The 15,409-nt window shown below is 34.8% G+C and overlaps 1 protein-coding gene across 8 annotated transcripts in view; it reads left to right on the top strand.

The window, feature by feature from the left end:
- LOC106478314 (calcitonin gene-related peptide type 1 receptor-like) overlaps positions 1-15,409 on the top strand; it is a 164,918-nt gene that overhangs the window by 20,459 nt on the left and 129,050 nt on the right. For 4 of the 8 annotated variants that reach the window (XM_022381897.1, XM_022381895.1, XM_022381903.1 and 1 more), the window contains exon 2: positions 2,648-2,834. The exons of 1 other annotated variant lie outside the window; for it this stretch is intronic. The gene's annotated coding sequence lies outside the window, so the exon portion shown is untranslated. Of the gene's footprint in view, positions 1-2,647; positions 2,835-2,934; positions 2,994-15,409 lie in introns of those variants that run through there. 3 more of the 8 variants (XM_022381899.1, XM_022381904.1, XM_022381900.1) reach the window with 3 other exon arrangements.

The following is a 15,409-nucleotide window of genomic DNA, read 5'->3' on the forward strand; positions in this document are numbered from 1 at the left end:
ATATATATATATATATATATATATAACTAAAAATATAAAAGTTCAAAAAATACAAATTTTCGTCAAATACTTTCAATATATATTTTTTAAAGACTTAACTCGTAATAAATCCTTGCCGCGAAAATATGACTCTATTTTGGTAATCTGATAAAAAGATTATTTAAGTAATTGACAGAAAAGTATTTCACATTTAACGATTTAGAGATGTTACTGAGTAAACGAAATCAGGTCAAGGTATGTACGTGAATATGAAAATAAAAAAATATTACTTAAACAATTAATAATAAAGTTTCTAACGTTAAATATATAAACTTAATTACGTAATATAACATAGTATAATAGTAATAAACTGGTCCAAGTGTATATTTTTTGATGAACTATTTTAAGAAGTCTGATTATTACGGTGGTCTTGAGAGTAGAGTTTTAATGGGAATAAAATCACGGGGAACAAGTTTGTAATAATTTTCAAAAGAATACAGTTTAAAACAAATTATTATTATTATTTTGAAATAGAAAGTAACTGTCACATTTCGTAAAGTTCATTCATTGGTTACTCAGTCATATATTTTTAGTCCTAAAAAATATTTGAATAAATAACTTCGTAGGATTAAAGTGTACTGTTTTATGTAGAAAATCCACGTCAAATGTCGATAAAAAATTTAATATGCATTTACTGATAAATCGCGGTTTAAAAATTTGTAATTCCAGTTTGTGCTTAACTGTGTTCTAGAAAGGCTTTTCTCCAGTTAGGAAACCTAAAGAAACTCGTTTATTCGTTCTAGAGGATATTGATAGAGTTATAGGGCTCAACACCTACGTCTGATTTCCCTGTTTTCGCATGAATGCGAGAAAAAAACGGAAATGTTTAGTTTAAATCTTTTCCTTCTCTGCGCAAGGTCTTATGTTGAGACTTTATGATACAAAATTGGGTTGCCATATCAACAAAGTGTTTTCAGTGTTTTACGTCAAACACCCATAAGTTCTTCAAAGTGTAAGCGACTTGACATTAAAGCGTTGCTCTACTATGCCCTAAGAGTAAATATTTCTCGTATTTCATGGCCAGTTGTCCTGTATTAACAATATTCAGTATTAAACCTTGGTATCGTAGTATTTCTCTGTTTTTTGTCTCCAGAAAGCATCGCGCCAATAGGTTTAACAAAACTGTCCTTTATTTTTTTGAAACATGGCTAAGGAAGAAGCAACCAGTATGGTTTATAATACTGTGGGAAATAAAAATAACATACCAGGTTGTCAATGAGTGTAATCCAGAAATAGGGGCTAATAACACAGGCCTGCGATGGTTTTATTGTCTTGAATTTTTTACATGTTCTACAGTAATTCCTGTACGCTGAATCCGAAAATTATATCCATTTTTCTCCATCACGTACAGATTTTTCAAAAAAACGTCACATGTACTTTCATACAACACGTAGTTTGGAGACTAAAAGACGTAGACTTCACGCAAAAAAAAAAAAAAATCAGAATGAATGAGGATGTATATTCGTTTGACATCAATGTTCTTTCCTTCTCCTCAGTTTGTTTGTATTGTGATTAACAAACATAATAATAAAAATGTTCGTTATGGTAAACGAAATAATAATTTGATCTAAGTAAGAGTTTTCTTTTTTTCTTCCCGATTTGTAAACAATTCTTACGTGATAGAAAAAAATTAATATTATTTTCAAAATCTGCGTAGCTGAATTATGGAAAATCCGTTATTAAAACCAAAACAACTTTTATGAAGTTTAAATTCGCAGGCCTGTGTAATTATTATACTCAATGTGTTACGTCATAAAAGTAGCATAGAACCAAGTTTCCACTGTTTGGAGTTGTTTCTTTGTGCGTGCATGTGTCCCAGCACCCCCCAGTGGCACAGCGGCATGTCTGCGGACTTACAACGCTAGAAACCGGGTTTCCATACACGCGGTGGGAAGAGCACAGATAACCCATTGTGTTGCTTTGTGCTTAATTACAAACAAACAAAAAGTCCCAGCTGAACAGCTCATGAAGAAAGTAAGAATTAGAAGAAAACGTATATTTTCAGTGTTCGATCTCTTCTCTTAGTCATCACATTAACAAAAAACGTATTTCTAAAGGTAGAAAAAAAATCAATGTTGAATTTTAAGATAAAGTTCTTATAATTCCTGCCGTGGTTGAAGGCGTTGCTTTGAAATTTTGAGGAATCCTAAAGCTGTTCCTTATTTTGTAATATTCTTAACGTTGAACTTAACTTACCTTTCTTTAACTTATTTTCTAAAATTTCGAAATTCATGTATATTTTTTAACTTGCTTATAAAAGTCTGCCATTGATCATTTTAAATCGGTACTTTAGAAATGTAGCCCAGTGATAAGTTTGAGGGTTTATAACGCTAAAAATTGGGGCTCGATACACACGGTCGGTAGAGAGCAGATAGCACACTATGTAGCTTTGCCCTTAAAAATAAACGAAACTATAATTGTTACCAACTGTTTTCTGTGTTCTTACTGATCTGTTAAACCATAGAACAAAATGTTCTACTTTCATGTTTTTGGCTCGTAGTTTCAATTGAAATACAGAATGATAATTTTATAATAACTTTGTTTCAATCTATAGAGATAGCAAAAACAACAACATTTTCGTTATGTAGGTCTTGCTCTTTACATTTAGCTTTCGTCAAGAAGGAACACAGCCTTGTGTTTTTCTTAGTGGAAAGCAGTCCACTCTTGATCGAAACTTCAGATTCCATGGTAACAATCTTCTGTGAAGGACAACAAGGTCAATTTTAGATTACACATCTTGACAAACTTTCAAACTCCAGTTACCATCGTAACAATCGTTTGTGAAGGATAACAAGGTAAGTCATAGAACACACAACTTAACAAACTTTAGATACTTAAGTTTCCATTGTAACAGTCTCATGTGAAAGACAGCAAGGTAAATCATAGACCAAACATCTTGACAAACTTTCAAACTCCAGTTACCATCGTAACAATCGTTTGTGAAGGATAACAAGGTAAGTCATAGAACACACAACTTAACAAACTTTAGATACTTAAGTTTCCATTGTAACAGTCTCATGGGAAAGACAGCAAGGTAAATCATAGACCAAACATCATGACAAAGTTTCCTCTGTACGTGATCATCAGCCTCCTAAATCGTGTTTAACTAGACCAAAGCCTCAAACTTCACTGGATCCTATAGAATTTGGTCGAATAGATTCGCTACGATTGCAACTTTTTTTTTGGACATCTTTCCCATGAAAACAGCCTTTGATTTTAAGGTGTAGCCTGAAGCTTTCGAACCTTTGGCTTGTAAGCATTAAATATTTTTAAATCCTTGTTTACTGTCTTGTGAATGATAACAGAAGGTATGCCCAGGATCATTGCAATGAATTTTAGGGTAGAAGTGTTGTCTTTACTCTGTTGATGAGGTCATTGCTCCGGATTGCCTGTTTCTGTCCTAAATGCTTTGCTGTGCAAGTTTTATGATTCCATGATATGTTGTTCAACGTATATTAAATCCATGACAGTACTTGAAGCTTACAACTAGTGCGCGTATGTGTTCCTTATGTGAGGTATACTTTATTCTTTCTTTAACACTACATTTATAAACAATATTTGTTAAAATGTTTAATATATCTAGTTTTATTATTTTAATTTTTTTACTATTATACGTTTATTATAGTGATTGTTTTACATTTCTAACTAAGGATATGGATTTAGAAAAACCTATATAACTTAAGTTAGCGGAAACTCGTGAGATATTATTAGGCTTACGGCCGAAAATATAGTTAACAGCAACTGTACCTAATTGATGAAATAATGCATATAATCTTTATAAGTAAGAACAAAAGTATGATTACTAATTAAGTATTCTCATTATCGGGTTGATTTTAGCTTTCTTCTATCTAAGTAGGTAGCTCTTTCTATTCGGAGGTTGGTATAAATAGATAACATTGAAGAAACCCTACTTCCAAATGCATTGACTCTTGACTCTACACCGTTTATCAATTTTACTGCACAAACATTCTTCCTCGTAAAGGTCTACCAAATGTTTACTGCACAAAATTTGGAAAATCTCTGTGAACCAGACATGTAGCTGCTAAACATGTCATCTGTGGAACCACCCCATGGGCTAGACATGTAGGTGTTAAACCTGTCACCTGTAGAACCACCCCACTGGGCTAAACATGTAGGGGTTAAACATGTCTGTGGAACCACCCGACTGCATTAGACATGTAGGTGTTAAACATGTCATCTGTGGAACCATCCGACTGGACTAGACATGTAAGTGTTAAACATGTCACCTGTGCAACCACCCCACTGGACTAGACATATAGGTGTAAAACATGTCACTTGTGGAACCACCTGACTGGACTAGACATGTAGGTGTTAAACATGTCACCTATGGAACAAACTCACTGGACTAGACATGTAGGTGTTAAACATGTTACCTGTGGAACCACCTGACTGGACTAGACATGTAGGTGTTAAACATGTCACCTATGGAACAAACTCACTGGACTAGACATGTAGGTGTTAAACATGTTACCTGTGGAACCATCTCACTGTAGTAGACATGTATGTGTTAAACTTGTCACCTGTGGAACCACCTCATAGGACTAGACATGTAGGTGTTAAACATGTTACCTGTGGAACCACCTCACTAGACTAGACATGTAGGTGTTAAATATGTCACCTATGGAACCAACACACTGGGCTAGACATGTAGGTGTTAAACATCTCGCCTAATGAACCAACACACTGGACTAGACATGTATGTGTTAAACATGTCACCTGTGGAAACACCGACTGGACTAGACATGTAGGTGTTAAACAGGTCACCTGTGGAAACACCCGACTGCACTAGACATGTAGATGTTAAACATGTTACCTGTGGAAACACCTCACTGGACTAGACATGTAGGTGTTAAACATGTTACCTATGGAACCACCTCACTGGACTAGACATGTAGGTGTTAAACATGTTACCTATGGAACCAACACACTGGACTAGACATGTAGGTGTTAAACATGTTACCTGTGGAGCCACCCCACTGGACTAGCATGAGCAATTCCTTCATACAAAGTGTGTTTAACCCAATGTATTTGCGTCTTTTCTTTGAGCCTACGTTCCTTATTTAGTCCAGTAAAATTTGAGTGCTAATAATAACCCTATGTTTAGTCAGTCAAGTAAGAGCCAACTGAGGGAGCAAATCTGCATGATGTTTGCTATTAAAAATTGTTTATCTGTGAACTTTGATGTAGTCAAACTTTTCCAATCTTGTCTAGCCACACTGACGACTATCTTTTTTTTTTATTTTTATCTGTTAATTACAAACGTGTTTCTCTCGTGGAGATAAGTTACTATTGAGATTTCTATACATAATCTGAAGAGTATTGTTGTGTAATGATCCGAACAGTTTTACAGTACTCTGGGATGAAGAGTTTCATTGTAGTTTGGCTTGAAGAGTATCACTATAGTTTGAATTGATGAGTTTAGCTGTACTCTGATCTGAAGAGCATGACAATAATATGATCTTATGAGTTTTATAGCAATTAGAAGTATTTAATTTGTTTGTTTGTTTTTAATTGTGCACAAAGCTGCACAAGGGCTATCTGTGCTCTGCCCACCACGGGTATCGCAACCCGGTTTCTAGCATTGTAAGTCCACAGACATACCGCTGTGCCACCGGGGAGTAAGTATTTAATAATAACGTGACATAAATAGTTTGATGATAATATGATCTGAACAAAATCTGAGTTCTAAATCTAGATGCAACGTTAGGTAGTTAACCTCAAAAGTTTCTATGCGACAGAAATAAACAAATATAATTACATTTAGAAACAACATTTAAATTCATAAAATCTAAAAGAATAAACTATCAAATTATATGAAGAAATATAAGATTGAAATAAGAAACAAAACAAAATAAGAGATCAGTGTTTCTTACGACGGAAATAAATAAAAATAAATACATTTAAAAACAACATTTAAATTCATAAAAATCTAAATGACAATAAAATATCAAATTAAATGAAGAAATATGAGATTGAAATAACAAACAAAACAAAATAAGAGATCACTGTCCCTTACGGGCTTCGGTACAAAGCGTGTGCGTGTAAGGAAATTCTATACCAAGTGTATGCCAGATATTTATTGACAGCATTTGAAAGCATGGGAACCTGTTTTTTTCACAGTTTCAGTAGATGTATAGTATGGATGTTTAAGATACAGTAATAATATATTATTACTATTTTGATGGCCCGGTATGGCCAGTTGGTTAATCACTCACAATCATGTCACACCAAACATGCTCGCCCTTTCAGCCGTGGGGGCGTTATAATGTGAAGGTCAATCTCACTATTCGTTGGTAAAAGAGTAGCCCAAGAGTTGGCGGTGGGTGGTGATGACTAGCCGCCTTCCTTCTAGTCTTACACTGCTAAATTAGGGACGGCTAGCGCAGATAGCCCTCGTGTAGCTTTGCGCGAAATCCATAACAAACAAACAAACTATTTTGATTTGCTTATAATAACATTAAATTTATTATTTTTATCTATAATCGAACAACACTTATCTTTTGTATGCTATAAATAAACTCACGTGTATACGTAATCTAGAAGACTCATTGAATTTATACGGAGTAATATTGTAATTATCACTAACCACTTGTGTTGTGTGCTGTACAAACAGGATTCTCTATAGGGTAAACAGATAACTGTTACGTTTGTCTCTGGTATTACGAGAATATAAGTTTATTATTTCTGTTAGCCGTATAAGGTATTAATTAGTTTATGTTATTTTGTGATTAATTTTATGTGTTTTAAAAGCACTTGAAAATAATCGTGGGTAAATACACATGTTAACTGTTAAGAGTTAATAAATTCTTAAATACATTTTAAGACACTTGACCTTTTTGCACTATTTATCAATGATCATATATTTATGTTTGTACGAAATAAATACATACTCCTTTTCCAAATATTACAAATAAGAATTCGTAAAATAAGAAAATGCTATTAAAATACTTCTGAAATATAAGCTTTTGAAAATTATATGAAATCCGTTTTCAGATATTAGGATCGACTGAAATGGATCGTTACGAAAGAAAAACAAACAATTTTATGTAAAAATAACAGATATGTTGGCAATAAATAAAATGCTGTGGTTACATAATTACAAAGCACTTGGACGCGTAGCGTTTTCAATCTTGGAGTTTATAGAAGTATAAGTTGTATATAACTGACAACAGTAAGATTAAGATTTATCGTATAATGTTAAGCTGAAATCTCGTGTGATGAACCAATCAAAAAAACTATCATTACCTGTTACGTGCAGAATGGAAAGATAAATAAGTATTCGTGTTTCGTCATAAGTAAAAAAATAAATAGCAGGCAAGTTCTTATTTGTATCGATATATTTATAATTAAACGTTATTTGCTTTCCCAACTTCTTGTTTTCCCGTAGTTAATATTGTCTTTGCACATAGTTTCGTTTTGCCTTAAGTGTAAACAGACACTAAAACGAAAGAGGAAGAAGAAATAGGACAGCTAAAGTTCATTATTGAATCAATTAATTTAACTTAACTCGGGATTGTTGGAATAAATACAAAACTGAAACTTGTTAATAATGAACTTCAAGGTCCAAAGTTATCCATGAGGACGATAATAACTTTGTTTTTGTAAGATGAGTTAAAAATTCGATCTGTTACCAAATTCGCGAATTTTTTCTTCACCGCCTTCTTTCTTTGAAAAGCTCTCATCTGTCATTCGCACCTCTATTCTATCTCACCACTTAACGCCTACTGACAGAAAGGAAAGTTGCAGTGTGATATTCAGCCAAAATAACCAGCGTTCTCAAAGGTAATAAGTCAGCCTGAAACGTTTAGATTAGAAGATGCGATAGAGGCTCGTAGCTCTGTTTTATGATCTACTTGATTGAGATGTGGAGTCATTTATGAAGTTACTCTTTCTGTGGGAGGGGGTGTCAAGGCTGTGACACTCTAAAATTCAGAGTTCCGAGAGCTAGGGGCAAATGACACAATCTAGGAGAGGAATCAAACATGACAGAAACAGAATCCAACTGAGAGGTTTATTTGAATAAACAAGAGGAACAAACCGCTTCTTAGAGCTGTTTTTTGACGTCAAAGATGCATATTTATTGTATAAACATCTAAGTTATAATTGGTTCTTATGCTTATTTTTCATGAAGTAATATATTTTATGGCAATCTTGGCCATAAAATTTAAATAAACTTGTTTACATAAATAGAAATGTATATTAATGATGGTCGTATGATTTGATATGTTCACTATTGACGCTGTATTCAGGGAAGTCCTGTGAAGGACTATTTCTGTGCTGGTTGTAGCCGCCTCGATTCGATTATGGGTCTTCATGACACAGAAACAGTCCTGCACCTGCACATGTTTTCCCAGAAAACAGAATCAAATTAGCAACTGATTAGGATAAAAACTAGTCAGTAATTACTATATAATTAAAAAAATCGTTTCTAATTAACAATTCCAACTTAGGTGATCGTGTATGCTACTAAACAGGAGAACGACCCGTAAATATGAACTTTAAAAATTATAGTTTCTTGCTCCGATTATAAAAATAAATTAATAAAGATTTAAACATAAGTAGATTACATTGTGTACATTGAAAACGTTAAATTTTGCATTAATAAGCTTTGATAAAATCCAAAATGATATCTCAAAGAAACAGATATAATTCAAGTTCTACTCCAGAGCATTGTAACAGTGCAACCCCGTTTAGTAAATCGAATATCGTTCCTTTGTGTTTTAAAGTTGCTACTAATGGTGTATCTTATTCAATAAACATGTTTGACGTTATTGTGGATCTGTTGAATCAGTACGTGTTTCTACATAACTGATTCATTTGACGCGTTAGTGACAAGACTTAAACATTACAAGTGTCATAACATTTAACTAGTGTTTCTTTTCTTTTCTTTCATTATTCCATTTTGTCCCCCAGCGGCTCGCAGGCAAGTCTTAATACTTTTAACGCTAAACCCGAGTTTCGATTCCAGTGGTGTGCTTAACAATAAACAAACAGAAATTCTTACATTTTTGTATAGAATTTCGAATAACTCGAACACTTTTAGTAGTAAGTTTCAGAAACAACACAATAAAAGAGTGATACTTAACTCAGCCAACTGAACAGATAACAGTTAACTTGTCCTTGTTTCACATGTGATAAATCTGGTTTACAGTGTTTTGCATAGATGATTTCTGTTTATAGACAAACCATGCTATATCCTATTGTGAAATATACACTTGTACTATTTCTTGTTTCTTTTTATTATTCCTAATCTCATTCTTTTCTGTTTAACAATGGAGATTGATCTACCTTAGAGTCTGTTTAGTTTGCTCATCAGAAATATTATCAATAATGAGTTGCTTTCTCAGTTACTGTACTGAGAAACCAACCATTATGCACAAGGAAGTTGCAAAACTCCCTGCAAGAAAAATACTTGTTTATTTCGAACATAGTCAAGAATGAATACACGATCTACATACTCCCTGGAAGAGCTCCAAGTGTTCCTTAAAACATTGTTCGTCAGCTTCACTTAAACAGCTGTTGTTAAGTCCAAGTATTGCGAACTGAAAGAAACCAAATGGTATCCTTGAAGCTCTCTTTAAATGAGTAATCTTTTCTGAGAGATTAGATTTTTACAACTCTTCTAAAATTATATCATGATAACATGGGTACGTGTCTGGTCATAAAACTGTGTACGTGAAAGATACCACAGTAAGCTAGTTCGTGTGATTCAAAGAGACTTATGAAAAATTTTAATTATACCAGAAACATAAAATACTACGAACATTTTTCTACCGTTTTTGACTACTCGTTTCCACTCATAATTAGAGTAGTTAGGCTGTACTTTTTAATTCAAGTTTTATAAAGTTTTCCACAAATTCGAAAGATTGTTTATTTGTTTTGAACGCGCAAAGCTACACGAGGGCTATCTGTGCTAGCCGTCCCTAATTTAGCAGTGTAAGACTAGAGGGAAGGCAGCTAGTCATCACCACCCACCACCAACTCTTGGGCTACTCTTTTACCAACGACCGTCACATTATAACGCCCCCACGGCTGAAAGGGCGAGCATGTTTGGTGTGACGAGGATTCGAACCCGCGACCCTCAGATTGGGAGTCGAGCGCCCTAACCACCTGACCATGCCGGGCAATTCGAAAAAAGGTTGAGAATATATTTCCAAAACTGAAGGTTTCACTTAGAACAGGCCACAGTTTATTAATTAAGATAATTTTGCTTAATTCTATCTACATTAACATTAGTTACAGAATATATTCAAGTTTCTCAAATGTTTTAACGAGAGTGGGATCGCACATTGTTCTAGGTAATGATAGTCAGTCGCTGTGATCTACAAACTGTTTAAGAAAGCATATCTTGTCCTTATCTTGATATCTATTTAAATTCCATTGTTGTCCAGAAAGTAGTGTATTGAATTATCAACATACATTGACCAGCCACCTTATTAAGAGCCACAGTTAATAGCGTTGTGCCACTTTTTACTACTGCAAGGTGTCTTGATCGATTTATAGCCCTTTCATCGAGGACTGATTAACATATATCGACCGACGAGGACTGTTGATGTTAATAATAATGATGCTGAATCGGATTGAAATCTGAACTTTTTTGTCACTGGCCAAGAAGTTTTACAGAAGCTGCTGTTGAACTCTTTTAACCAAATTCTGTTAATATGAGCATAAAAGGTTGGTGCATTATCGCATTGGAAGTACTCTTGTTGGTGTATCGGGATAGGATCGATATACGTTCATATATACAGACGAAATTAATATGGCCGACATCTGCCTTAAGAACGTCATCCCACACTGTTATACCGTCTCGAGCAACTCGTGTTGTTTGAACAATGCAATAAGAAAGTAAGAGTCATCATTTGTTTTTAATTCTATATTTCTACTCTACCGTTAGTACAGAAAAGGGTAAAAGGCCAATCATCAGACTATGCTTCCCTGTTTGCGTCTGAGATGAGTAGTTTTCAGACTAACTGTTGACGTTTTTGTCGAATACTAGCCACCTTCACTTGCACTTAACAAGACTGTCCTTTCGTCACTTACATGAGTCTCTTTCCAATGGATGGTACCTGCATATTTTCCTAGTGTCAGAGGTATCTAATTTATTGCTGTTGGAAGATTTTGAAAATAGATATCTTAGAATAGCCAGACAAAGAAACGGTGTTTAATAACGACATTTCTTCCAGAACGGAACGTCACTTCACATTATGTAGTATTAAAAGTCGAAGAAGTTCCTGCTCTTATCAATTGTTTTACGAAATAATCATGGTATGGCTGCATCTACAATCATATAAGGTTAACAAGTTACCTAAATTATCAAATAATGGGGTGATTTTGTGGGTGGGATGTTCTAATAACACGGCCATTCAGTGAGTTGCTTGGGGACAAAAATTAAAAACAAGCTACTTACCATAAAGCGATTGAAATATAACGAAACGAAATAAATACACGAATTAGCGCTGGGAAATCAGAATGAGGGTTTGGAAACAAAAATTTAAATCAAGTTTCTCATAGTGTGTTCAGAAGAACTAACTTACCGTAAAGTAATTAAAAGATAATGAAATGAAATAAATTTAAGAGCTAACGAACAGATACCAGAGTTGCAGGTTTGCTAGCTTGTAATCTTTGTGTATGACTTAGTGACTGTTACGTCAAAGAATTTCTAGAATGTCACTAGAGTAACACTCAAAATTGTGCAAAACAATTTAAAAACGTAATACTCTTTAGAAGACTCTCATACATTTATTAATAGACATATTTTGACATGCAAAAAGTTTATTATAGATAGTACTCAATATAAAAAACAATAAAATTGTTTTCTACATTAAAGAACTAGCAAAACATTTTTCATTAAACGAATAGCGAAGCTTTGTTTGTTTGGAATTAAACAAAAGCTACACAATGAGCTATCTGTGCTCTGCCAATTGTTTGTTTTTGAAATTCGCGCCAAGCTAGTCATCCCCATCCACCGCCAACTCTTGGGCTACTCTTTTACCAACAAATAGTGGGATTGACCATAACATTATAACGCCCCCACGGCTGAACGGGCGAGCATGTTTGGTGTGATGGGGATTAAAACCCACAGATTGCGAGTCGAGCGCCATAACCACCTGGTCATGCTGGGCCGTGCCACTAGGGAGCAGTAGCAAAGCAAAAAGTATAATTCAGAATTCTCTCAACTTAAATTGACAATATTCGTTTTAGTCATTCGGTAGTCAAGTTGTTATTCTGGTCTATATAAGTTGTTCTGAGCATTTGTTTGTCAAAACACACATACACACTTGTTTTGTATAAAAGGGTGTGCTTTTGGTATAATCTTTTTCGAAACAGATCAACGGTTTGTTCAGACAGTTTCTCTATACTTGAGGTAGAGTCATGTCTCGTCACGTGCTAGAAGCTAAAGGGCGTCAAGTTGTTCGACTGTCCAGAAACGATATCAAGCAAATGGATTTTGCCAGAACAGTAGGGTACTCCGAGTGTACTGTATCCAAAATCCTGAAACGTCATCGGACTACAGGAAACGTTGTCCCAGGAAAATCTACTGCCCGAGATGACCGTGTTTTGATCAGGTTAACACGTCAAAGTCGAAAGAAGAATTTCAATATCTTACGACAATAATTGAATGAACACATTCACTCCAGAGTATACAGAATAACAGCGAGAAGGACACTGACCAAACAAGGTTATTTTGCAAGAAGGGTTATCTGCAAACCGATATTAACCAGAATTCACCGCCGTCACCATGTTACTTGGGCAAGACAGCATGTCAACTTACAGTTAGAACTTTGGCGACATGTTATCTTTTCAGGAGAGTCCTGTTTCCAGCTTGTTAAAGCTGATGGTAGGATTCGTATTTGTCGTTTGCATGGAAAACAGATGATGGAAGACTGTCTTTCCCATAGGGAATACACGGGAGGTGGTGCAATATATGCTTGGGCAGGTATTCATCATGGTGGAAAACTGCTCTTCGTATTCTCCAGGGAAATGTCAATGGCGCCTCTTACAGGCATCACACGGAGACGATATTTCTTCCATATAGTTGGGCAAGGTTTGGCAATAACTTTGTATTCCAGGATGACAATACCACTGCTCACAGTGCGCGTATTGTACAGGATTATCTCGACCAGAAGGATGTTACAATATTACCATGGCTAGCAAAGTCTCCAGATTGTAATCCCATTGGGAATTGTTTGGCAGAACTGAGCCGGAAAATTGCTAACCACGACCCTAAACCAGCTACTGCAGATGAATTGTAGCGCCTTCTAGTGACAAGTTAGAATGAAATCACGGTGGATTACATCAGTAACCTCATGCCACGTCTCCCTGTTTGAGTACGAGGAGGACCACAAAGTACTAAATGTTTAATGAGAACTGATTAAAGGTTGCAGACGCTATTTATAATAATTTGATATTATATTTTATTATTATCTATGTTTTGGTAAGGTTTTGTTGTGATAGGTGAAATGGTGATTTACACATCTTTCTACAGGTGTTTGATAAAATTGGTTACTGTTCTAATAAATAGTTCATGATGTCCATAGAGCCTGTCTCATTATGAGATGTTTAATATAACATACAGTTCTCACTTTGACAGCGCTAAATGTATTTGTATTCCATTCTAACAATAATGATTTTATTTGGTATAAAATAAGCAAACATTTTGGCCAAGGCTGTATTTAGTAGCATCTAAAATAGTTATGCAGATCTGTGAAAAATAACATTGTAACAACTTCTCATCGCTGTACCTCGACTGATTCATACTTAGAGTTGATGTGAACCGTATTACATTTATTCATCTACTGTAACAGTGGCCCCCCAGTGGCACAGCGGTATGTCTGCGGACTTACAACGCTAGAATTCGGGTTTCAATACCTGTGGTGGGCAGAGCACAGATAGCCCATTGTGTAGCTTTGTGCTTAATTACAAACAAACAAACAAACTGTAACAGTGGTGATGCTGTGAACTATGATACTCTCAAGTGTTTTCTAAATTAGTGGATTTGCAGTAAATCATATTTCCAAAACAGTGGACGATGCCGTAATATTTTTTTAAAGAGAGGACTAGTAAACTATAGAGGTGGAATGAGATTCTGTCGTATTAATTTTAGAACAAATCAACTAAGGCATTTTTACAATTTTTAATACTTGCTAAAATTATTCAAGTTGAAGTGAACCGAATTGTAATTTTTAATGATTTTTCAGATTTGAATCGAAGAGTCATAATATTATTTTTCTTAGCGTTTTCTCAACCAACGTGATTGAAGTGAATTCTAATGCGTTGAGGATATGATAAGAATAGAAAATCCTGAGAAACTGGAAAGTAAATCAGATATGGAAACGCTACTGGTCGTTACACACATATATATTATATACACACACATATATGTATATAACCCTACGAATTATACTTCTTAATGGAGGAAAGTGATGTTTTCCTTAAAGCAGTATCGTCAATAATTAACCAATAGTAAGAGAGTGACGGTGTGTTTTTGATATGGCAGCTTTACGACGGAGCAGTAGAAACTACGCTGCAAGGTTATTGTTAATATGTATGGCCTGAGATAGAGCTTGACCGGAATATGGATGGGGACATGGACTGTAACGACTTCAAAATTATTTTAATATAACGTTACTCAACCACTATAGTAGGGTAAACAGAGAAGAAAAAATTTATTAGAACATTGAAGTTTTAAATGATCTTAGCTGCTGCACAATGTTCTTAATTTGATAGTAAACGATTTTAAAGAGATAATATCTTTAAAATCGATACAGATGCGGATATGCGTATTCTCCAGAGGAACATTGTAAATAAAACAGTAGTACCAGTCTGTAAACCATGCTCACTTAAGAAATATATGCTCTTCTAGAAAGAATGTGCATAATATATGAAGATGTTACACTTGTGCATCTAGACATTTACCTTTCACGCTAGGCGCTCGTGCATCGAAATAGTTTTGTCGTTCGCTGCCAATGGATTGGGGGAGGGGGTCGAATGTTCAAGGCAATCCCCCAGAGAGTACATCGTCTAAAAATATTTCTTGTCGTTGTCTTTTTTTTTAAAGGAATTTTTTGGGGTGGTCCTGTACATTGGGTACCAAGACAGAGCAAGATAGAGATATTACACCATCCCAAACTTTGTGAACAGTCAAAAAATAACAAACGAAGAGCATTTAATAACTATTATGCTATAATGCATTTATTTATACCTTTCTTCAGAGATTATCATATTTTAATAAATCTTGCAATTCTATCATGTTGTTATACCAATATTGTTTGTTTTGTTTGTTTGTTTTGAATTTCGCGCAAAGCTACACGAGGGCTATCTGCGCTAGCCGTCCCTAATTTAGCAATGT

Source organism: Limulus polyphemus, unplaced genomic scaffold (genome assembly GCF_000517525.1).
Source record: "Limulus polyphemus unplaced genomic scaffold, Limulus_polyphemus-2.1.2 Scaffold199, whole genome shotgun sequence".
NCBI lineage: Eukaryota > Metazoa > Arthropoda > Merostomata > Xiphosura > Limulidae > Limulus > Limulus polyphemus.